The sequence below is a fragment of the Misgurnus anguillicaudatus genome, chromosome 3, assembly GCF_027580225.2.
Source record: "Misgurnus anguillicaudatus chromosome 3, ASM2758022v2, whole genome shotgun sequence".
NCBI classification, from domain to species: Eukaryota; Metazoa; Chordata; class Actinopteri; order Cypriniformes; family Cobitidae; genus Misgurnus; species Misgurnus anguillicaudatus.
In genome coordinates, this window is record NC_073339.2 from 28,848,773 (window position 1) to 28,874,512 (window position 25,740).

Consider the following 25,740-nt stretch of genomic DNA (forward strand, 5'->3'; position numbering starts at 1 on the left):
AGTGCATTAACATCTAAGAAATATTTATTCCATGGGTTTTAAAGACTGGGTGCAGCTGATCATATTTTCTACTAGCTCATCAAATTGTCTACTGTGTCGGGTTCTATGAAAGGGATCGTAGATTATCACAAATCATATTTTGTGATGGAATGCTTGAGAGACCTGGTTCAAAACCATGCTTGAGGCCGGACATCAAGTATTTAGTAAATTCGGGATCAGGGTGCTGAGACCGTTATGATGAAAAACGTAAAATATTCACAAGAGTCAACAAGTAATTTTTTGAATATTTATTGGTGTGTTTTTACAGGGCATACAGAGCGGGCATGAGCACCACCACAATAATGCATGTGTGCAGGAACCGACATTGTTGTCTTGTGCATCCTCCTGTATTAAAGTGGTTGCAGACCTGACGTCTTGAGGAAAAGGCAGAGGTTCTATGGGAGGAGTCAAAGTTTGTAGTAGCTGGCCGTGAAATGTAAGTGGTAGATTTTTCTTTGACTGGGAATTGGATTTGGAGGAATTGATGGGTTTACTAGGGGGGAAGATGCGGTGGAATGGCCGAGTGACCTACAAACTTTGCAGGAAATATTCTGAACAGCCAGAAAATTTTTACTGTGGAGATCTATGTCCAGCACCAAACCCCCCCCCCACCCCAATATGGGCACTGGTTCCATTGGGCGATTCGGATGGCGCATTTGCTTCAAACAGCTTGTGGTACGTGTAAAAATGTGATCCCCAGATAACCCCCAGATAGCGCAGATAACCTCTGTATATCTGGTAAAAGCAATGCAGAATTCAGAAAATAACAGGATTCAGGATGATGTATTGTTTGGTTTTTTAAGGGTGACAAAGAAGTCAACGTAATCGATCTGGCGATTGGAATCGGAAGGGGAGAGTAGAGAAAGAGAGATGATAGGTCAATATCCACACCTGATAGGATCTGCGCTTGGATGTTGTCTGAGAAAGCATGTTTTGGGAGAAACAGTCTGGGGTCGGAAATGCAGGTGGCCCTGCTCTGTGATGGACCCTGGAGCTTGGGAAGTGACCGAGAAGGAGAGAGAAAGCTGAGGTGGAATATGAAAAGACTGGGCTTCCACCGGAGGCATCCTCACTCTAGGGTCTTCAGGTGACGGATGGGGAAAAGGGTTGGTGTTAGTCGGAGAGAAAGGACAAGAGAGAGTTGTGCAGGCCTGCGATTCTAGGGGAGGCAGCCTCACGTCAGGAGCTGTGGGCCACAAACAGTTGAGAAAATTAAGAATGGTAAAAACAGGCAACGTCTGCCCTGCTAACGGATGCAGCCTCACGCTAGAGGGAAGATGATGATTGTTGGGGGACGGAATTTCCGAGCGGGGAGCAGTGCTGGGAAGCCCCACTGAGTGATGCAGAGCAGAAGGCGGAAAGTGTGGAGGTCTAGCAGCAGAGGAATCTGGAGCCCGTCCCAGGCTTGCTTCCCTTACCTGAGGCTCGGCAGTCTGGTTTTGCTGTGGAGGAACACAGGAATAGATGGTTGCGTGGATTTATACCTTTATTGGTTGTTTATTAGAGACCTTAAAAAGAGTTGCAGGTTTAAAGGGGTGCATGTTGATTGTAGGTTGGTGTATAATTCATATAACTTTGTTCATCCGTCTAGGGTAATGGACATCTGCGTTGATCAACGCTTGCCTTAGACCAAGCACTGTCCATTTCCCGATTGTGGGAATGGTTGGCCTCGGCCAGGGAGTAGAAGGATGATGAGGAATGATGATGAGGAGGAAGAAAGTAGGTTTCTCGTTGGTGGAGGTGATCACTGTTTTCGTCGTTCTGGAGTATGGATAGCAGAACGCATTTGGCTGGTGACCATGCCCTGAAGCTGGAGACTCGATCCACTCAAATCCACTCAAACGCTCAGATTTATAAAACTTGTCTTTGACGTGGAAAAGTACTTACCTCCACGTCAGGTTCCGACTTGACGTACGCACGTTTCCTTGTGGCAATATTGCAGTATTGCAGGTAGGCATATTCGAAACTTTTTGTTTTGTACCTTTTGTGGTCAACATGCAGAAACATTTTTTCATTTGTTTTGGAGTTATCCTTATTCAAAAAAATATAAAAAATGGTTAGATTTGTGCTCTTTTGTTAGAATTCATATATTTTTCTCAAGACTTTGGAAAATATTTAATTATTTTTTTTCTCTTATGATATCTTATTATATATGAAATTATATTTGATTAATGTGTTACTTTTGTTTGCAACGTTAATTATAAATAAATGTAAATATGGTGATTATAAACCATTATTCTGTATTTTTCTATTAGAAGTTAAGCAATAGGCTACCTAAAATCTATTAATATTCTGATAAACAAGAAAGCTGCTAAATGTATTAATATGTCAGCATTTCCATGTTTTTATTTAATTATTTTTCTCTTTCATCCCCTGGCTAATGTAAAAAAAGTGTTGAATATGTTTGATATAAAAGAAATAAATATTCAAAACTTTTACAGCGTCAACATCATCTGTATTAGATCGGGCACAAAAAACCATAACCGAAGCCCCTGCACGTTGTGTCCGAGCCCGGCCCGACCGACACATTACCGACAATGTTTTAATAGTGCGCCGTGACGTTCTCAGCTACAATTCAGAGTTTTTTTAATTACAGAAATCTGTTTAGAATTATCTTAATGAGCTAATGCGACAAGGACGAAGCATGTAAACGGCGCTGTTTGTTTATTCAGAATAGGAACGTAAAAACATGCAACAATGATGCACACAGAAAATGAACAAACTGTGGAGTAGGCCTACTAGGCTACTCCAAAATAATTTAACCAGGTTTTAGAATATATTTTAAAACAAAATATGTTGGCCTATTTTGATATTTTAAAATGTAGGCCTATTCTAATGCAAAAAGATGGCGCCCAAGCTATAGGTTCAGAAAACGATTTTCTAGTTCGTCATCTTTTCAAAAAAATATTTAAAAATATAGCAAAATTGTTTCGCAGTGTTTAAGGCACATGTAAATGTTACAGACCATGTGCTTTATTGAATGAGAGTAAACCCGGTCGAATTTAATGATTAAAACGACGTGAAAGGAACTAAATTGTGAAGCCTCGATGTAGCCAAGGGACATGCGACATTTAAGAGTGATGGGTATTTCAAAAATTAATACAAATTATTCCCATGCATCGATTTTAATGTTAAACATCTGTAAATCCAAATGAATCCATATGAAATATAATATATAATATATGTTTAGCCTACGTGTAAAACTATATTTAAATGAAACCCGTGAATTGAAAGATCCAATAATAATCGCCTTAACTTGAGTGATGTCAATAAAGTTTCCATGTTAGAATTTAGAAATATTAAAAACTTAAGCAAACGACAACAAATATGTTTTCTTACCACTCGCCATTGTAGCAGTCAGAGAATTTGGCCTTTGATAATTTAATATTTGTATGCTAATGAATTAAATTAGGGGCGTTTACAAGGCGGAGTTCTAAAAGCATTCAGCTGCGCACAATTTTAAGATCATTTGTGATTTATAAACCGCACATCTGGAAAAGAGGCGTACGCACGTTTTTTTGTGCGTAAGCTCCTTTTCTCTGAATCGCACTTACGATCATTTCAGAAATGGTCTTAAGCCCGGAATACACTGCAAGATTTTTGTCCTCTTATAAGATCATTACCTTATCACACTGTGCGACATGTATCGTTTAAATTCGGGTACGAGAGGCATGTAGACTGTACGATGATGACACGGAAGCTTCGGCGGCTGCGTCACACGTTGCGCAACGTCACCAGCATGCGCTCGTGGTAAACAAATACCGGCGCGCAGGTCGTAGCAGCAAACACACTGAGCGTTGATCATGCTGAATTTCTGACACTGTCAGAAAACTAGCGTAGGCTATCTTTGGATGCAAAACCAGGAAAACTGACATCTTTGAACCTCTCTCACTGTACGACATAGGACCACCGATGGACAGCCACGATCACATAAATCGCGACGATAGTTTCACGATGGCAATCTTTCGTCTGGGACAGCCAATTATCGTGCAGTGTATCCCGGCCTTTAGATGAAATGTAGGACAGTTCCTAAGTCGCACTTTTCTAAATGAGGCCCCAGGTTATCTGGGTCAGGTGACAGTGACTACGTTTACATGCTGTCAATATTCGGGTTATGGTCGAGTTAAGGTCGGGTTTCGGGTTTCTGAAACATTCGGAATAACCCGTTTACATGCGTGAGCAGAGAGAGTTACCCCTGTATACATGGAATTGGCAATATCCCAATGTAAACTGTGATTAAAAGGTAAATGCGGTGATTTTGCGTGGCTCACTAGCGCGCTATGCGGTTTTACCGCCTTCATTTACTAAAATAAAAACATTATTTAAATCCAGAACAAGCTGCACCGATGTAGAAGCAGGGTAGGCTAAGTTACATGTCTTTCCTTTTTTTGAGAAAAAGATTAACAAGCTATACTAGCCTTCAGCTAAATATATATATATATTTTATTTATTGAAGAACAATTTTCTAACAAGGTTTTTAAGTGCAAATTTACAGAGCATCGGTAAATAGAGAACACAACCGTATCTTAAAGAAATTAAAATTAGACAGTATTTATGCACCTATAAATGTACAAAACGAATGCAATAGCTTACAGAAGGCAATGAATATTTATTTATGGCATTTTCAATCATATATTAGTAGATAAATTAACATCTATAAAGTATGAAAACGAATAAATCATTATTTTGGCTAAATTAAGCTGGATGGATAATTTTTATAATTGTCATCCTTTCAGAACAAGCGTATATGCTATCTATAATAACTTACATTATATCCTGAGTGTTACTTGGCCGAAAATATGTAGAAATACATGCAAGTAAAAAAGTACAGAACAAAAATGTTTACCTCATGCAGATAGAACGAAAAGCCGTTAATTAAGCAGAGGACGTGCAGAAACAGTCGAGTCGGCTGATGATCACCAATGTTCATAATGTTTCACGCAGGTACTGTTGATGATAAACTTTCATATCTAAATGTCAGGTATAAGTAGCCAGTCAGTTAATAATAAAGCCACCGGTGTTATTGCAACATCCTTATCCACGGAGCGGACGCTGTATACAAAGAAATACGGTTTTAATGCTGGTAAGCAATCAGTTATTAAGATGCCGCTTTGTATTTGTGTTGATCAGTTAAATTAAAGTCATTTTAATCTTAGAAACTGCATCAAGATGCAGACGACGCTACAGTTATTTTGTCATCTTTAACTTTTTCACACATTCACTGTATTTAACGAAATATGAATAGCATAGTATTACATTTTGAATTCAAATTCACACACAAAAAAAAAACAAGTTACTCTCATAACTACTGACAATCTATTTGGCTTTTATTATACATGTATGCTTTGAAAAACAAGAATAGCTATATATTAATTTAACGTGAAAAACGCGGTTGTTGCAATTGGTTTCCTCCTCTAAAAGTGTGGCGCATCTCTCTCGCCATGCTTACCTCTACTCCCTGCGGCTGCGGGTTTTTTGGCGCATACAAGAAGTTCCTCTACTCAAAAGACCAAGATTCCTTGCAAATAGAACATGCGCAGTACACAAAGCAATGTTCCTTTTGATGGGAATATCCCAATGCGCGTTTACATGACCAAAATTTCGGGTTAGAAAAGAGGTAACCCAGGGGTAATATTCGGGATTTTAAAAACAGGAATAATTAACAATGAAGATTAACAATGAAGATTGTGTGAGGGAGAGTGAAGGATGATGGGAAATGAAGTCCAATAAACAATAAAAGGGAAAACAACAGGAAACATATTGGGAAACAGAACGGGACTGTAACACTAACTTAGGCTGACCATACATGCCATTCTTCCCGGACGCGTCCTGGCCAGGATTTCGGTGTGTCTTCCGGAAGTCGTATTTGTTGACTGCATACACCATTCAGTTAAAAACATAAGACATACAATCGTAGTTTCATTCTTAACTTAAAAGATAAAGGTTGCTTTTCTGTAATAATAATAATAATCCTCTATGACGTATGCAGTCGACAAATACGACTTCCAGAAGACGAACCCGAAATCCTGGTCAGGATGCGTCCGGTAAGAATGGCGCGTATGGTCACCCTAACTAATGCTGCGTTCCAGAGCCCATCCAAACCAGTGGGATGCAGGACTTATCCTACCTCCAACTAGGAAAAGTGCACTGGAATGCCTGTCGAAGTGGAACCTCCTACCGGCGAACTCGGGGGAGTTCGACCTACCCCGACTTCAGAAAAATAAGTCGGAGGACAATGGCGGCGCCCATAGATCGCGTCGTCGTGAGAGGAAATCTTCAAGGAATAGACTATAAATTGTACTTCTCTGCTTGTAGGGTTGTTTTAGACACTGCAATTTTAACACAACTTATTTTTTTATATTATGGCGTGATATTATGTCGTTAATATCTGTTATCATGAAACTACGGTAAAATATACCAAGTTACTTAGCGACATGCAGCGCTTTTATATAATGGCTCCAGAACACTTTGTAAAGATGTTTAACTTGATGTTTTACTGTAGTGTGAACTGCACAGTTCGGACCGACGTTTAAAAGTTATGTAGTCTGTACGAGCCTTAAGAAGACCGGTCGGTCGTCCATGTTTTTTGTTTACGTTCCACTTCAAATGCCTGGAACGCTTTGAAGTAGGAGCTATGACACTTCAAGAAGGATAAGTCCCACGTCCCACTGGTTTGGATGGGCTCTGGAACGCAGCATAACTTTAGCCTGGTGAATTTCTAACGTCTTTGAAATAACCTTGTAACCCTTTCCAGCTTTACGTAAAGCAACAATTCTTGATCGTAGCTCCTCTGAAAGCTCTTTTTGGCGAGACATCACACATTGTAAGCATGTTCCTCTTGTGCAAAGCAAAAAAGTTTGAGGGGGTTTTATCAGTCACAGTAGCTGTATAGTCCACACCTCCAAACGCATTATCTTCACGAGACTACAGGTGTTCTAAAACCTGACTCCAATTAGCTTTAAGGTTAATAACTCAAGGATTCAAATTTTTTTCACAAGCACTATGAAGTTTTTTGTTTGTTTTCAATAAAGACATAAAAGATAATTATTATTTGTGATCATTTAACACCCGACTTCTATCATTTGATTGGTTGACATTCTTGCTTGGCATGTAATTTCATTGCCTGGGAGTCATTCACGGTGGCTTTTGTGAACAGAAACTCCTGCCTTCTTTAATTCTGATTTGTTAACATTTTGACAGTGATGTGTGCTTTAGGACAGCTGCACGAAGCAACTTTTGACTTTTGAATGAGGCAACAAATCCAGCAATGACAGCAGTGAGTTACAAGTGGGTCCAAAGAAAAAAAACAAGTTTTGTAATGATTATTATTATTTCTGTATAGGTGCATAGCAGCGTACTGGTCCACATTGTCCAGCGGCCCACTAAAACACCCAGTGCAACGGAGCCTCTGATGATTGGGTGTATATGTCAGGATCCTGTCGGTCATGTATGTTTAGTTTTGTTTCTAGTGACAGGGTCCTGACAGCCCTCGTATCCTTGTCTTGTGTCTATGTGGAGAGTCACATGGCCCGTGTTGTGTTATGTGTGCCTCATGCTCTCCCGTCTCTAGTTTTGACCCCACCTCCTTGTTTCCTTGTTAATTATTCATTATTAGTTTATGCCCTATACACCTGTGCGTCCTCGTTCCCTAGTTTAGGTGTCCCCTATTTAATGCAATTGTGTCTGATGTCTTGTGTTGGTCTTGTGTGTGCATGCATGTATATCTGACCGCCCCTCCCTGATTTGCCAGAACTGCCAGATGGCTAATCCGCCCATGCTTTCTGGACTTGCTCTTGAAGCCTTGATAACTGATGCTTAGTCCAGACGGACACGGGTATATTTATAACCGGAGTTTTCCATAAAAAAAAAATCCCGTCCACACATGCTCGGTTTAAATTAAATATCCATCCACACGATAAAGCAAAAGCACGCTATCAAGCGCTGTCAAGAGCATGCCACACCAGCAGGCGGGGATATAACCCAAATCGTGTTCCGCAATATAGTGAGATAACTGAGCATCTATCTGTATACATGTTAGAAGCCCTGTTAGCACAGTTATTATTAGCAAGATACGTCCGCAATTGCAAAGAATCATCAACAAAGCAGTCAGAGGCGCACAATCTTGACGTCAAACACAGTGAATAACGGCGCACACTCTGACGTCGCAAGGCAAACCCCCCGGTTTTACTCTCTACACGACACCACTGTAACCTGGATTTCTTAAAAAGCTCTTCCTGGCCGGGGTTTTCAAATATGCTCGGTTTCAGTGCACTGATACTGCGGTTTCGTGTGGACGAACAGCTGAATTGCGTGAAAAAACTCACGGTTATAAAAATACCCGTGTCCGTGTGGACTAGGCCTTAGAGGAAAGAAAACAACCTAAGGCCAAGATGCTCAAAACTAATAATTACTTTGTAAAGTGGGTTTGGTAGTTTAGTTTATATTTTTTATTTTATAAATGCTTATTTTTATTTTAGTTTTTATTAGTTTTAGTGTTAGTTTAGTGTTAGTGTTAGGGGCAAGATTCAAAAAGGTTAGAAAAGTATTGTGTAATAATAACTCACAAAACCATCATACAATTTTAGAAAATATTAATTTGAAAATAAAACCAGTACATAAAATGTACATATGGGCACAAATATGTAAACAGTCTTAACACTCCGCAGTAAGTGCAAAATGTGTAAGTGATGTGTGTCAGTAAAAAACCCTAAAAAGCCAACAGACTAAAGAAGACATACATTAACTTCATGTATTCAACCCATTTACAGATTTCACGTAAATGGGTTGAATACATGAAGTTCATGTATGTCTTCTTTAGTCTGTTGGCTTTTTAGGTTTTTTTACTGGCACACATCACTTACACAATACATGCTGTTCATGTATGTCTTCTTTAGTATGTCTCCCTATACAAATACCACAGCTATACAATTTTCACACCCTATACTAAATTTACCCTATACAATAGCCTACTCATCTGTATTGAAGCAGTAAACATTTAGTGTAAGATTAAACAAATGACATAACATTATTTAATATTTGACAAACAGCTAAATGTAATAAATGTAAGTCTGTCCGCTCTGGCAAAATAAAGGTTTATTTTAGATTTAGGGAATTCTTTAACCAAGTCACTGATTAAATCACATTATTGCTTAGGGCAATAAGCACATGCACACACATTTGTCAAAAGTAATCTAAATGTAATCCAAAAGCAGTCAGATTACGTTACCAACTATGTGTAATCTAGGAGATTATATTACTGACTACAAATTTTGTCATGTAATTCGTAATCAGCAACAGATTACAATTCATAAGTAATCTACCCATCTCTGATTACCTCTACGATGCTAAAACACAGATGCTTTTTAAATTGAGGTTTGAATTATGACCAGCAAACTGGAAATATAAACATAGCTGGATAAATTTAATGGATAAAAAGTTATATTTTATTCCATTGTGTTACAGATTAAGTGGGTTCTACGTTTTAAAATAATTTTATTTAGCTAAAGTAATTTTTTTGGAATTTACCCTTATCCACAATAATAATTGAAATCAAACTTTGATGCTTCTAATATCCTAATTAGATTTTGAGACTTCAGCCTAAATTTAACGGACAGTTACTTTTAAGTGTAAGCAATAGGCGTGTTTTATTCACCTGTATTTTCTGACCTTGGCTAATGGAACTAGAAATTCCCATAAACTCCCTTTCAATTAATTAACATTTTGACTCTAAAGGCCCTATTTTAATGATCTGAAACGCAAGTGTCAAGCACAAAGCGCATGTGACTTTGTGGGTGGATCTTGGGCGCTGTTGCATTTTCCCGGCGGGAGAAATAACTCTTGTGCCAGGCGCAAATTAATAAGGGGTTGTGAAGTAGGTTCATTATTCATAGGTGTGGTTTGGGCGTAAAGTCAAATAAACCAATCAGAACGTCATCCAACATTCCCTTTAAAACCTAAGTGCGCAAGTTCCATGGCGGGTTTCTATTATTATGACGGATTTACCAGGCGCCTGACAGGCAGTGTTGTGCCTGAACGAGTTCATTGAACGAAAGTTCATGGACTAGTTCATATTTTGGGCGAACTTGAACTGAACGTACTGTATTACTGCCTGATGAACGCAAGGTGAACTCGTTCATTCTGGGGGTTGTGAGCGGCACGCTCTCTCACTTTAACGTCATTCAGTAGGGTGCCAGATTTCTATAGAGTCTTCCAGGCGAAAAACCGTCTAAAATACACTGTAAACAGGCCTTAATGTGTAGCGGAAAAAACACCCAATCTGGCAACACTGCCACCAGGCTGCATGCGTCATCAATACAACACTGACTGGATGCTGCTATCCAAGTCCCTGCCGCGCCACTCACATAGTTTAACATTAAATAACATCATATTTGTCCTAAATCATTAATGATTAACAAAGGCTGCTTGCGCATTTTCTGGATCTTGAAATATACTTTGACTAAGCTCACGCTATTTAACGTGCACGTGCGGTGTGCAATGCCTGTGATTTGTCCTACACGCAACGCCTCGCAGCGCTTCTCGCCCGATGTGCGACCCCCCTTGAAGCACCCTGCTAGCCTTTCAAGGTATGTGCAAGCAAATACAAAAATTAAAAGACAGTCAATGCTCGTAAACCCTGGTTGGATAAGGGTTTAAAGTTGGATATGAAGATGAAATCTGATGCATTTAGCTTCAGTGTTAAAACGAGAAGCCCCTGGCTGCAGCCTGCAGATCAGGGCGTGTATGAACCTAGGGCGGAGCTGCACGCGCAGCCCTTCCCATAACGCGTATCATTGGTTAGTAGCACAGTAATGACGTCGACGCCACGGTAAACAGGAAATGCGGTTGAAAACAGTGCAATCTTTACATTATGAAATAATACTTTAATAAAACTTATAAGGAATTACAGAGTATTGTGTAATATCTGTTTAATGGCATTAATGGCACCTTATATATTTCTTATTTTAATCACTCCTCTAATAGTTCTTGTTTATTTTTATGGATTATATCAGTGATTCTTGGGAATGTGGATAAAACAGGTTTAAATTTTGAAAAAAAAAAGTTAGTTAAATTACAAAATCTGAAGGTATATCATTATAGACCAAGATCTTGGCTGTTCAGCAATTTACTGGTGCAACCTCCCCTGTTCGTATTTTTTTCATAAAATAGGCGTTTCCAGTTATTACTCATACAACATTTACTTTAAGCCTAAATAGAAAAAGTAATGATTTTTTTATTTAATAAACATATTTTTGTATTAATAGAGAATATTAATTTAATAACTCAACAGCACTGAAGAAACATATTGTAAGCATATTCATTTAAAACAATAAAACTACGTCTGACGGTGGTAACACTAATCTGACGGTGGTGACATTGGCCTCATTATTGCAAAATGTATACCACTCATGTGAGGACTGGAGACATGGAGCAAGAGAACCCATGCGCAGACGACATCAGGGAGTGAACAAAGAACATTTATTAAATAAACAAGAAAACCAAAAAGCCCATGAGGGGGCAACACGACATAGAAACATGAAATAACAGTACTGACTAGACAAGAAACATTCTGATGAAACTAAAACTGAATAAACACGATAGACTACGAGACATGACATGATACAACTCAATGATCCAGCCCAGGACAAGAGACAAGAGGAGATTAAATAGGGAAACTTAACGAGAGTAACACAGGTGCAAGGGATAAACTGATAATGAATAATTAACAGGGAGAACAAGGGGGCGGGGACTAAAGACGAGACACATGCCATAATAAACAAGGCATGGCCTCCACATTAAACAAGAGACTGTCAGAACTCTGCCATCACAATAAAACAAATATAAAACCATACTCTCGTGGCAGAGTCCTGACAGTAGCCTCCCCCTAAGGAGCGACTACCAACTAAACAAAACAGACATGAGTCCATGGTAACACAAGACAAAGTCCATGAAACAAAGTCTGTAGACAGGACAACTGCGCAAGCTTGGGCAGCTCCGGCTGCACAGAACACGCAGGCTTCGACGGCTCCGGCCGCGCAGGACACGCTGGCTTGGGCGGCTCCGGACGCGCTAAACGTGCTGACTTGGGCGGCTCCGGCCGCGCTGAACGGCGCTGACACCGATGGCTCCGGCGGCGTTGAATACGCTGGCTTCGGTAGCTTCGGACGCGCTGGCTTCGGCAGCTCCAATGGCACAAAACACGCTGACTTCCCCAACATCCCTGCTGGGTTCAGTGTCGGCTGGTTCATTCTGTGAAGATTGGAGACATGGAGCAAGAGAACCCAAGCGAAGACGACATCGGGGAGTGAACAAAGAACATTTATTAAATAAACAAGAAAACCAAAAAGCCCATGAGGGGGCAACACGACATAGAAACATAAAATAACAGTACTGACTAGACAAGAAACATTCTGATGAAACTAAAACTGAATAAACACGATAGACTACGAGACATGACATGATACAACTCAATAATGAAAACAACTGAAAAAATATCAAATCATAACTTCCTAAAATACATAAAACCTGACAGAAAAGACAGAAAACCTGACAGTGGTGACATCTCACGGTGGTGACAAAAACCTAATATAGATTAAAAAAAAAAAAGATGAGTTGTCACATTAGCCATCTTGTTTCCCCTCTGTTGCTAGTTACTTCAGACCTCTTCTTAAAAATTATAAATTTATTTCATAATCTAATCTAATATTTTTTTACAAAGATGACGGTGTTGACATGTTATGGTTGTCACAGTAGCAGTGCCCAAAAATATGAAGAAGTTTAAAAGAAAATATCAAACATACAGGAGCTTGAGTGATCTTGAAGCATGCAGTAGAGCTAAAGGTTTGAAAATGGGGTCCTCAGGAATGCAGTTGACCCTGTAGTTGTCTGATTTTATTGTTTTTTTATAAATATCTGACGGTGGTGACGAATTTGTGGGACACATTTTGAGAAATCACAAAATAATAGTAAATATTGTTCAAAACTCACTGTTTGTAGTTTTTAATACATATTACAATGTACCCTTTCATGCGGTAAATATATTATTCAATTCAATTATTACTTTTGGCTTTTTAATCAAGTTGAAATGATTATCTCTTAACCGAGGACAGCTGATTTTGTAGACAATGGGCCAGCATATAATCATTAAATTAATAAAAAATAAAAATAAACCTATAAAAAACCTTACATATGTGCAAAGGACCCCCTGATTATAACATTGATTCTTTTTTTCATGAAAATGTTATTAATTTCCAACAGAATTAGCACTTTTCTTAGTGGGACATGTTTTTGCCAAAGTTTCAAGAATCAGTGATATAGGCTATTATTAAACATTTATGCCTAGAAAGTAGTTTGTAACTACATACAGTACATTGTGAATCTTTGTATCCCATAGTATGCATGCCAACTCAAAAAAAACCAAACCCATACCAGTGATAACTTTTATTTCAAAACAAAAATAATTGTTAAAAAGACATAATACACACACAGATAATCATGTACGGTACATTAACCGTACGCACACAATCTACACAGCCAGAAGTTCCCCTCCATCATTGAAAAAACAATCAACCGAGCAATAGCCCTGAACCTCCTTGTCGGAATAAAACCCATTCAGGAGTCCCCTTCTGCCATCACCTAGATACCCAGGTGGGCAGTCCTTGTATATTTCAAAGTCAACGAGTAGGGCACCCGGAGCTCTTGCCTATATTGTCTGTAAAATGCACTTCAGCTCACAACACCTAATTTAGATAAAATACAGAACAAACAATATTGAATCATTTTGAAGAATTTGGCAATTGGAAATAGGCATTAACATAAAAAATTACTCTTTACTATGTATATGTTACACATATTATAGGAAAATGTTAGACAACATATGCTTGAGTGTTATTGGCTTTGTCTGTAAAGTACAGCTTCTTATGAACAACATAAACCCGTTAAAAAAAAAAAAGTTTGTCAACACAAACTTAAATTTGACTTGTGAAAGCCTATCCTAAAAGTTTGAAAGATTTTCAGTTTGCAGATCAAAGTAGTTTTCAAGCTGAAAGTTTTGAAGGCAATACAGTAGGGCTGCACGATAAATCGCATGTGTTTGTCACGCGCATCACGTCAGTAATGCCGGTTCCTTGATTAGTATTAAATCGCCATCAGCTGTTTTCAGATGGCGTGACATTACTGCACAGAGCCGTAGGCTGCGTCCGAAACCGCATACTGTATAGTAGGTACTGAATTAGATGAAGTACCTACTTACTTGGCGTTAAAACAGTACGTACTGTATAGTATTAATCCTGGTAGTATGAATGAGATTCGGACGTACTACATCCGCCATGTTGTTACATTACGTGACATACGTCGTCATCACGTCGTGTCATTTCAGCGCGAAAACAGCCGCGTGCCTCTTCTTCTTCATTGGATAACTCCTCGTCCGGGGCATCATGGGATAGTGAAGCGTCCATCGTATGCACACTGCAAAATCTAACCGGAAGTAGTAGGTCATCCGGGTACTTTTCGCATACTGTTTTTCGAATACTATGTATTCGGACATACTACTCGCTTCGCCTACTGCTTTTCGCGTACTATATAGTATGTAGTAGGCGGTTTCGGACGCAGCAGTAGTTCCCTGACAAGCTGGGCCATATCGCATACATATGATAATTAATGCGAAATTGCCCCGATTGTCAGTGAACTACGGCTCTGTGTACGTTAAAGCTGCTCCATCTGAAAACAGCTGATGCCGATTTACTACTAATCAAGAAACCGGCATTACTGACGAGATGCGCGTGACAAACACATGCAATTTATCGTGCAGCCCTACAATACAGTCTATCAGACACAGACAGACGGATGGATAGACATGACAGATAGGTAGAGATAGACAGACAGACAGACAGACAGACAGACAGACAGACAGACAGACAAATAGATAGGAAGAACAGACAGATAGATAGATTGCACAAATGAAGAAACAGAATTAGAAGGACAGACAGACCGACTTCCTCAATTATCTTTTACAGTACTCACAATTTAGATTAAATTTAGATTACTTTCCAGCCATACAGTGAATTTGGGTTTGCTGACAACGTCCATGAAGACCTTGCACATCTGTGAAAGTATCCAGAAAGCCACATTGCCGTCTCTGTGACGACTCCCTTCAGGATCCGCCAGAGGATGTCAATAGGCATCTGTTTAAAGTAGCAAATAGTCAGTCCAAATGTAACTTAAAAAGGTTAAAAAGGGTAACCGATAGATTGACAGGAGTTTATACTGCACTTACCTTGGTCAAATAATCAACATGCAGGGGGATTTCATCACCTCTAAATGGAGAGTAAGAACAAGAGTAGCATAATTTTCAAACCCCTGTTATTTAGGGTCAAGATTTGAAATGGGAACCAATACCTGCTCTCTACTCTCCTCTTTTACTGGAGTTGCACTTTCAGCATCTCTGACCTTCAAAAGTTTAAAATATAAAGTCTCATAAAGACAGTTTGTTCTTAATGACATCCCTTAGGACCATAATTGAAATCCACTTGTTTAAATTGATACATGTAATGAATTTATAATTATAGTTAAAAACATTTATTTTAAAATGCTAAATTTAAGCATTTGGTAATTGAAGCTTCAATGAACAGTATGTATTAAAAAAAGAAGAAAACAAACAAACCTCAAAGGATGATTTCTCCAAAAGCAGCTGACACTACTGCAATGAATGACAGGCTAAGTTAAAAATTAATACTGAGTTAGTTTACTTTTAATAATATGGCGGTTTCTATTGCATAGGCTATTTCACTAACCTCTGTAAAATCAAAGGTCCCTGTTGTCAGAAAGCTCAGTGAATACTGAAATGGTTTCCTGTTCAATAAAAAAGTATACTTATCAAAAACATGTCAAAATAGTTTACATTTAAAAATGTATTCTTAGAAAAAAGTCCTAGAATATAACTTTGTATGTTGTAACTATTAACTCTTAAATGCTATATTTCTTCTTTTGGTTCAGTTTTGCCTTGTTTTAACCATAATCACACCAACCCTTACGAAAATTAACCATGGTTTTATTGTGGTAAAAGTGTAGTAACCATGTTTTTTTTTTGGTGAATTGATTACTACAGTATGAGCAAAACCATACTGTAGTTTTACTACACTAACCATGGTTTAACTATGGTTTTTGAAAACCATGGTTATTTTGTGGTTACCATGGTTTTACTACAGTAACCATGGTTTTTTGGTTTTAACTGTAGTAAAACCATGGTTAATTTTGTAAGGGAAACCGCACGAACGCGTGCACGGTACTAGTTATTTGTGTGATATCATGCGACACGATCTTCCCAGCAAACACAGAACTTTCCCCTAACGTTAGTTTTTGGTTATATTTTGGTTATTTTTTTGGGAACCAAAAAATAACGTTCTGGGAACGTTATTTTTAGGTTTTATTTTTTGCAACCATAAAATAACGTTCCCATAACGTTGTAGGGTGGTTATTTTTAAATAACCTAAAAATAACTTATACAGAACGTTATTTTTTGGTTATTTTTTGGTTATTTTTTTGGAACCATAAAATAATGTTCCCATAACGTTGCAGGGTGGTTATTTTTAAAAGAACCTAAAAATAACTGATACAGAACGTTATTTTTTGGTTATTTTTTGGTTATTTTTTTTTAACCATAAAATAACGTTCCCATAACGTTGCAGGGTGGTTATTTTTAAAATAACCTAAAAATAACTTATACAGAACATTATTTTTTGGTTATTTTTTGGTTATTTTTTTGGAACCATAAAATAACGTTCCCATAACGTTGCAGGGTGGTTATTTTTAAAATAACCTAAAAATAACTTATACAGAACGTTATTTTTTGGTTATTTTTTGGTTATTTTTTTGGAACCATAAAATAACGTTCCCATAACGTTGCAGGGTGGTTATTTTTAAAATAACCTAAAAATAACTTATACAGAACGTTATTTTTTGGTTCTTTTTTGGTTCTTTTTTGGAACCATAAAATAACGTTCCCATAACGTTGCAGGGTGGTTATTTTTAAAATAACCTAAAAATAACTTATACCGAACGTTCTCTAATGGTTATTTTTTGGTTATGTTTTTTTTTTTAGGAAATGAAGTGAATGCACAATTAAACCCATAATTCCTTTAGTGTGCACGTCTAATATGCGCGTGCTTGTCTGCACGAGCTTACCGCCTTCTTCACGAGTACCCGCTTTATCTTGTGCTCAGGAAAAGTCGTTAATTTAAAAAATAACGGTCCTTTCGTTTTTACCTCAGAGACTAACATTATTTTAGCGGTTCTTTTGTCTCTTTCTTGATTTAGTAACTTAAATATGTGAGAAGAAATATATATACGAGTGATTTCCAATCGATTTGAGGAGAATTTGAGGAGAATATAATGTTAGAAACTTTTTATTGTTGTAAAAACGGATAGCCGACTAACTGTGGTAAGATCTTTTAACCTAAAGTGACTGATTTATTTCTCATTGCGTTTTAACTTCAGAGTATATCATTCTAGCGATTTCTTTGTTGTTTCTTCATTATTAGCTTAAATGTGTGAAAACGAAAATATATTTAAATTATTTCCATGAAGAGAATATGAAGTTAGAAGCTTTTGATTATTGTAAAAACTGAGAAAGATGCTGATTGTTGTTACTTAATAATGGAGAGGCGGCTGCTGTAAGGTCTGTTAAACTAAAGTGAATTACATGTTTATATATTTTCAATAAATATCTGTTTTAACCAGGGGGGCAGGGTTTCATATTTTATTGAAGCCGCCCTGGGAACCACCATTAGCTTGCGGACCCCCACCTGCTGTTAGCATTCCATTGACTCCCATTCATTTTGGCGTCACTTTGACAGCGAATAACTTTACATCTGAGGCGTTTAAAGACTCAATTTGTGCATCAATCATTTCTAAAGAAACACGAAAATGTATAAAAGGCTCCTTTACCTTGTATCTTACGTTATGGCCCAGTAGAATCAGTTTTAGTAAAACTATGCTAACGATTGCGTCATAACCAGGCGACTCTCTGTCGCACAGTAGAGAAATTACCGTATGGACAGGAGGAGAAGCGCATGTAAAATATGGCGTACTGACGTTAAACTTTAAAATAAATAAATACTATGCAAAATCACAAAGTAATTAATCAGAATACTAAATATACTTAATACAAAACGTACTCTTGTTCACGCTCGCCGTTTCTGCGAGATTCGGTGGGTGATTCAGATTTCTCTTGGCACAGCTATTAGAAGACTTACAATTGTCAGACAGGTTGCTCACGTCACCAAGCTCAGTTTGAGTCTGCGCAGTACGCTCGACCCCCCGGAAGCGTGAGCTTCTAATTGGCTTCACTTGTCTCCGTTGAATCCAACGGGGTCGCTGTGTCCATTTCTTTTACTGTCTATGGTTTTAACTCTTCTTTATTGTATTGAAGTCACTATTATATATTTGATAAAATATAATGTTATCTAAATACATAATATGTGATGTGTTGAGGTATTTTTATATAAAATAACCTGTGTTATATAATGGTATAATATTTTAATAGACATTTTTTCCAGTAATAGCATAATTTAATTATTATAGATTTTGTATTAAAAAAATTATTTTATTCCTCCTTATACGGAAATGTGTTTTACTTATTTTAGATAGATATGATTGAAAAAAACACAGCATGGGATGTACTAATAGACGTGCCGTACTTTTGTAAGCCTTCACTTCTTCACTGAGGCTGGAGTCTTGCGCGCTCTGTCAGTGCGTGCACGGAGCCGCGGCAATGCGCCCTCGCGCCCTGGTGAGATCATTTTCCACTCCATGTCAGCTGTGCATTTTCCAAGGTTTGTTTTTGGTTAGCCAGGAAAGTTTTCTTTACAGAAATAGAACGCTATTTTTAGGTTATTTTAACGTTCTCCTAACGTTATTCTAACATTCTCCTAACGTTATTCTAACGTTCTCCTAACGTTAGAAAAACGTTAAAATAACCTAAAAATAACGTTCTATTTCTGTAAAGAAAACTTTCCTGGCTAAACAAAAACAAACCTTGGAAAATAACGTTATGGGAACCAAAAACTAACGTTAGGTTTTGAGAACCAAAAACTAACGTTAGGGGAACGTTTTGGGAACCAAAAATTGTTAGCTGGGTTATTTGTACACCACTTCATTTTAACATCACAATAAACGCCACTTCAAAATTAAAAATTGGAGAACAAAAAACTGGTTGTACTCACCATGCAGCGATAAACATCGGAAATGAAAACTTGCTAAATCGACGTCATGACTTCACGCCACTAACCAATGAGAAGCAGTGTGGGAGGGCCTGCATGTGCAGCCCCGTCCTAGGTGCATCCTCGCCCAAATCTGCAGGCTGCAGCCAGGTGTCCTTGGTTAAAACTGATAAAATAATTGCTGTCTGTGGTTCTATATGGGCTATAATGGCAATATATATTTTTTTAAATAATATGGGGAAAAAGAACTATAAATTTGTTCATTTTTGGAACTGTGAACTAGTTCAAAATTTGGAAATATGAACTATGAACTGAACTAGTTCATTTTAAAATTTGTGAACTGTGAACTGAACTATTTTATGTAGAAAGTGAACTTTCCCAACACTGACGACAGGAGCGGGTCACAGCAGAGGAGGCTGACGTTCTTGTAAGAGCAGTCAAAGACAGAGAAGTTGTTTTGTATGGGGATAGGAGAAACCCACCAAAATCAGCATCAGTTAAACCGGCGTGAAAGGAAATAGCCACAATTGTCTCATCAGCTGGCATCCCCAGGACGTTGCGCCGCAAGCGCTACAATGATGTCAGGAGATGGGGGAATCCCAAGCTTGCCAGCATAAATCGGGCACTCAGTGTAACGGGAGGTGGATCTGCCTCTACACAGGACTTGACGCCAGCAGAGGACATCACTGTGTCCACCCTCACCGCTGAAAGTGTTGAAGGGTTTGGGGGCTTTGAAATCGGACCCAAGAAACGCAAGCAGTCCAACCCCAAAATACACAAATCAAGTTCAAACATTAAGGTTTCTTATGAAAACATTTTAATTATTATTTACATAAAATAAACGTAATACAGCCACACAACAAACTTATGAAAATATTTTAATCGTTATTTGGAAGAGAATTTTTTAAGGCAGCCACACAATAAATAAAAACTATCACCACTATGCTCACCACAATGATTTCCCTTATCTCATGTTTTAACATATTTATTGTAACAGTTTATGATTTGCAAAAATAATTGTTGCATCTGTGTAGATTAGATAAGCAAAGTGTGTGCGTGTTGTGCACGCTATACATTATGGTCAAGCATGCGCCCTTAAAATAGCATAATGAACAACGAGCCACTGACTTTAGACTAGTTTTTTTCTGGTCAGTGGCGCAATTGTTTTTTGAAACTGCAAAATAGCATCAGGGATGGTTTGCGCCAGAACATGCTTCATTGTTTGCGCTAAATCGACCATGGAGCACAAGTTCATTCCATAGTTTGCCAACGTGCATCTGTGGAGGGAAAAACCCGCTGTGCACCGGTCCAAAATACGAATGATACATGCGTCACTGACAAAGTCAATTGCGCTGGGTAGAAGATAGAGCCCTAAGTGTCTTTCTATAACTGTGTCAAGCTGTATTCTCCTATATGCAGTCAGTAGCTTATAGTAGTTAATTCACTGTTGAATTCACAATTATTTAATTTATGTACCTGGTAAAAGAGAAACAAATTCACGGTTTAAAAAATAGTTCATTTTTTCACACTAAACCCTAATCTTTTATGATGTACCTTCTGCTGTGCTCTCTGTTTTATTTTATTACGCACCTCTGAGATGCGGTTGGGGCCTTTAAGAACACAACAGTGATTCATCATTTAATTATGATTTGACAAATGCTGTTGCCTCTCGATTCCTAGCGGCTAGCTCCTTTTCAATTCACAGCACTGTCAAACTGTCATGCACACTCTCCTGGGATTAATTCATACTGTCTGTCTTTGTGAGTCTGCTGGCGCTTCCAGGGCGGCGGGTGCATGACACTGTCAATGAACGCTGCAGCTGACACTTCCCCAGGAGCCACACAAATGTTCAACCCCCAACCTTTCATTGCCTTCACTTTAACCTGTACTACGAGAAAAAATTACTGCCACAAAGATACACACACATACCAAGAAGAGCTTCTACAAATTCAAACATAAAGAGGCTTGTTAGAAGAACATATTCTTATATATTTAAGTAGGAAACCAAATAGCCCAAAGATGCATTTATAAAGATGAAAGCAAACCTTTATATTCATAATGATATGTTTAAAATATTTTCATGGTTTATAAACACTTAACTTCTTTAACTCTGGGACCCTGTATTAGGTCCAGAATTATCTTATTTTGACTTAAAATAAAATATTCCTTTAATTTTTAATGGTCTGTCATGGACCCAGTACCACATATGAGATACTGTTTGAAAGCCTAGAGTCTCTACTTTCTGCAGATATGCATCACTTTGAGATATTTTTTACTGTAAGAAAGTTATTTAAACGTAATTTACACTATCACACCCCCCCCCCACAATTTTTTTATATGATTTAATATTCACATATTTCATATTTTTCAAGCATGACAATCATGGGCAAGTCTTATATCAAATGAAAGCTCTTACTCTCAGGAATAAGGCTTCAGCATTATTTTTGTTCTATTTTCATCAGATATCCAACAATTGTCGATTGAATAATGAGGTAAAAAATCGTCTTTTGTAAACATATGGGAAACTTGAGTGTGGACTGCCTCAGATAGCACAGATAGCCACAAATGCTACACCATATTTTCTCTTAGGTCCTACTCTAAAAATGAGTCCATTCACAGCATTTTCTTTGGTTGTTTGCCTAATTAATCCCTTGCTATTTATTATATGTGCAAAACAAAAAAAATATATTTATATGAAAAATGTATTTTCGCACACTTCAGTAAAATGAGAATTACTTTTGAATGTGACATGCTAAAGAGTTCATTCTTTTTTTGGGTGTTTACTGTCTGCTGCTGGTAACAACCAGAACTGTCTGCAGTCTGCTAGAGCACCCAGAACCAGAGTTATACACTATCAAAGACAGTATTTACAACATAAAAATAGAAAATTTCGTGTTTTATCATATGAAAAACCACATAAATAACACTATTTGTCACAAACAGCAGCTTTTTATGTAACTTCAAAGGGTTTTCTTTATAATTATATAAAGATATTGCATTTATTCCACTGTATGTGGTTATGGGAGCACTTCAAATGTTTTTAGGCAGAAATTGTATACAAAAAGCGTATTATACCTCCCATCAGTTGGAGTAAAATAACTTTAGCATTTATAATGATAGAGAAAAAAATCCCTTTTCCCCTAAGCTGGCAAATGCTGGAATCAAACAAAACTGTCTGAAAGTTTCGTTCCCACTCAGGGCCAGAGTTATACACTTTTAAATACATACTTTAGAAAAAAAAACATCAAAAAGCGCCTATTTTTTGTGTTTATTAGAGGACTGATAACACAAAACACTGTTGAAAGTGCTCAACATGGTTGTATGTGTAATTTCAAAGGGTTTCCTGTAAATTGATACCAAACTTTTGTATGTGCACCTCTGCTTGTGGGTATGAGAAGCTTTTGAAATTGGGTAGGCCAAATCCAGGCGAAAATACCCAAAATAGCCTCAGAGTGCCACCAGGGGTCATTGTATACCTAAAAGTGCAAGCTGGTAAAATTTACCTATGAACATGCCAGTCAACTATATTTGTCTTATTTGGTGGACTATGCTGGAGTTTCTTACCTAACCCTGCTTACTTGGAACAAGCGATTAGTCATCAGGTGACCACAGTAGTAGTAAGTCTGCTCTATACCCAAGTTTACCTTGTTTTTTGTTGCCTTGATTTTTACCTGGTGTCATTTTAGAATAACTTGTATTGTTTCGTTAATAAACCCTTTGACAGCCCATGTGATCAAATAGTTGCGCACACATTTTGGCAACGGAAGTGGTGTTGTTCCCCAGTGGTTCTAACGTGCTAGTAGCTCAGAAAGTTTATCAAAACGGTTTCGTCAAAATGTCGTGTTGTTGCGTTTATGGTTGCACTAATATAATATACTAATATATGTATATATATCTGGCCACTGTATATTTGGGCATCTGTTAACGTCTTCTACTCCACTCCACCGGATACCATTTGATAAAGTCAACTTTTAAAAATAATTTTCTCTGTGGCGCTTAATCCTGCTGATTTTTTGCCATACTTCGATTGCCAAAACGATATGCACATACCCCAAAGTAAACGATGACGTGAGTTATTGTCTCCAACATAAATCTCTTTTCTTGGACTACAACAAACACACGGACTGTTGGCAACAGTTTACTTCCTGGGATTGGGTATGTAAAGAAGACCGACATCATCATAATTCCTCCCACTTGGACTCTCAGCCTGTAAGTTAACTCCTGTTAGCATTGCATTCTGAGTGAATCTTTCAAACATGGTAAGGACATCACATTTCCGGCTGACGTCAGAGGTATTCAGGCCAATCACAATGTACAGATTAGCTTGCATATCAGGGACACTGAGCTTTTCAAATCCATGCGTTTCAGGAAGAGAGTGAAATCTGGGGATGTGGATGCTCCAAGGAATACCAGCTTGGAAGAAGATCTACATCACCAGAGTGTAGTTCCGGTAGTAGTAGCTTGTGACAAGCATCTCTGATGTTTATTTCACCTGGGGCTACAAAAATGTACGGTATTTGGAAAATAATGTGTTTTTAACCATAAACCACGCAAACACATTATATTATACCAAATACACAAAATAACATTGTTTTACCAATGAAATAAGTGCGCTTTAATTATAAAAATTTTTTCTTACTAACTCATAACATGTGTCTCCAGTACATTCTTGTCATTTACAACAGACAGCGCCTGCATCCTAGATGCAAGTTACAAAAATCTCTCTCTATCATGCAACCCATCCATCCCTCACCTCCTACAAGACTGTAAAAAAGATGGACGACTTTCATAGTAATGAATTGAAGCCAAAAATGTCCAACCACGGTCGCCGCCATGTTACGTAAAAACGTCAGTTTGGAGCCAAGGCATGCGCAGAAGGAAACGTCCGTGGAGCCAGAGGTGGAGCCGCGGTATCAAACTTCCGCCCAAACCCTCGCTCGACCAATTCAACCACGCCAATCATAACGACACGCCCCGTTTCTATAGCATCAAATTACAAGCTAAAATGAAACTTACCACAATAATGAAACCTTGAACATATATCAGCGTGATAACAACTACTTGAAAGGACCAAAACCATCTTTCGGAAAACCTTTATAGGAAGTGTAAATAATTTTTTTATTTAGAGCAGAGTCCCATTCGTTTGAATGGAGAGGGCGGGGGTTACTTGTACTGCAGCCAGCCACCAGGGCGTGATCAAAGAGCCAGAGGCTTCACTTTTCAAGGCTTATGAGGCACACCCGGTACAAATCTTCTCTCTCTGATAGATCCTTCAGGGTATCATGGGGGGGTACTGTCCACACCTCGCCAGATGGTCACTGGGGTCCCTCAGGGATCAGTGCTTGGTCCACACCTTTTCTCCATCTACACAACATCCTTAGTACCTATCATACAGGCACATGGCTTCTCCTACCACTGCGATGGTGATGACACCCAGATCTTCTTCTCATTTCACACAGATGATTCCACCATAGCAGGATGCATTATAGCCTGCTTAATAGACATCTCGGCTTCGATGAAGAAACCCCACCTCCATGTTCTCCTTGCTGGCCTTCCTGGATGGTCTATCAAACCACTCCAATTGATGCAGAACCCAGCAGCTCAGCTTATCTTCCAGGAGCCCAGAAGGGCTCATGTAATGCCACTCTTCTTCTTTCTCCACTAGCTACCGATTAAAGCCTGTGTCATGTATAAGTCACTACTGCTCATCTACAGAACTTTTACTGGCACTGCATCAGCATACTTTCACACTTTCCTGCATTCCAAGACCCCATCCAGAATGTTACGTTCAGCAAATTATTTTTTTTTCTTTCCCTAAAATTTAGTGCAGCTGCACAATTCATATTGTACGAATCAGAGATTAAGAAACTCATATGCTCACCTTTTTGCTATAACTGCTGCATTAATTATGGAAAACATATTTGAGGTCACTAATAAATTTTGCACATTCACAAAAAAGCAAGAGGCTGATAGACAGGAAGCTTGGTGGAGAGAAATGCAGCATCAATTTTCTCTTCTACAGGAGGAAGTGCATTTTAGAACGACACCAGACTTAAGGCCTAACAGTAGTGCTTGGAATGACGTTGACACAACCAAAGGTATGTCTGTATTACAGCATGCCCCAACTCACCAACAAATGGTCTCCCCTGCATCTTTATTTGACAATCCTTGCCAGAATCAGCTGATAGTTGAGAGGGAGCCAAATTTGTAGCCACTTAGTGAGATTGATGACGTAGAGCATTATATAGCTACATTTGAACGAATAGCCATGGCGTGTTGGTGGTCAACAAACAACTGGTCAGTTAAGTTAGTGCCCCTTCTGATGGGCAAGTTTAGAACAACATATGTGCATATGGATATGCAGACTCACTCAATTGTGAAAAAGTCAAGGTGGCCATTCTTGCAAAGTATGATATAAATTCAGAGACTTCAGTTCAATTCTAGAGATGTTGGTGAGGAGTTTATCCCAAAGGAGTTGTATGCCCGA

At 38.3% G+C, this 25,740-nt stretch overlaps 2 long non-coding RNA genes across 2 annotated transcripts; both read right to left on the minus strand.

Annotated features, from left to right (window-relative positions):
• Window positions 1–13,461: 13,461 nt before the first annotated feature.
• Window positions 13,462–15,214, minus strand: LOC141353362 (uncharacterized). The gene is made up of 2 exons (XR_012360444.1): window positions 15,058–15,214; window positions 13,462–13,775 (listed from the first exon to the last, which is right to left on the minus strand). It is a non-coding gene; the product is annotated as an uncharacterized lncRNA (long non-coding RNA).
• A 96-nt stretch (window positions 15,215–15,310) lies between these two features.
• LOC129445431 (uncharacterized) lies at window positions 15,311–19,729 on the minus strand. The gene is made up of 4 exons (XR_012360445.1): window positions 19,257–19,729; window positions 15,828–15,885; window positions 15,433–15,483; window positions 15,311–15,350 (listed from the first exon to the last, which is right to left on the minus strand). It is a non-coding gene; the product is annotated as an uncharacterized lncRNA (long non-coding RNA).
• Between the last annotated feature and the right edge of the window lie 6,011 nt (window positions 19,730–25,740).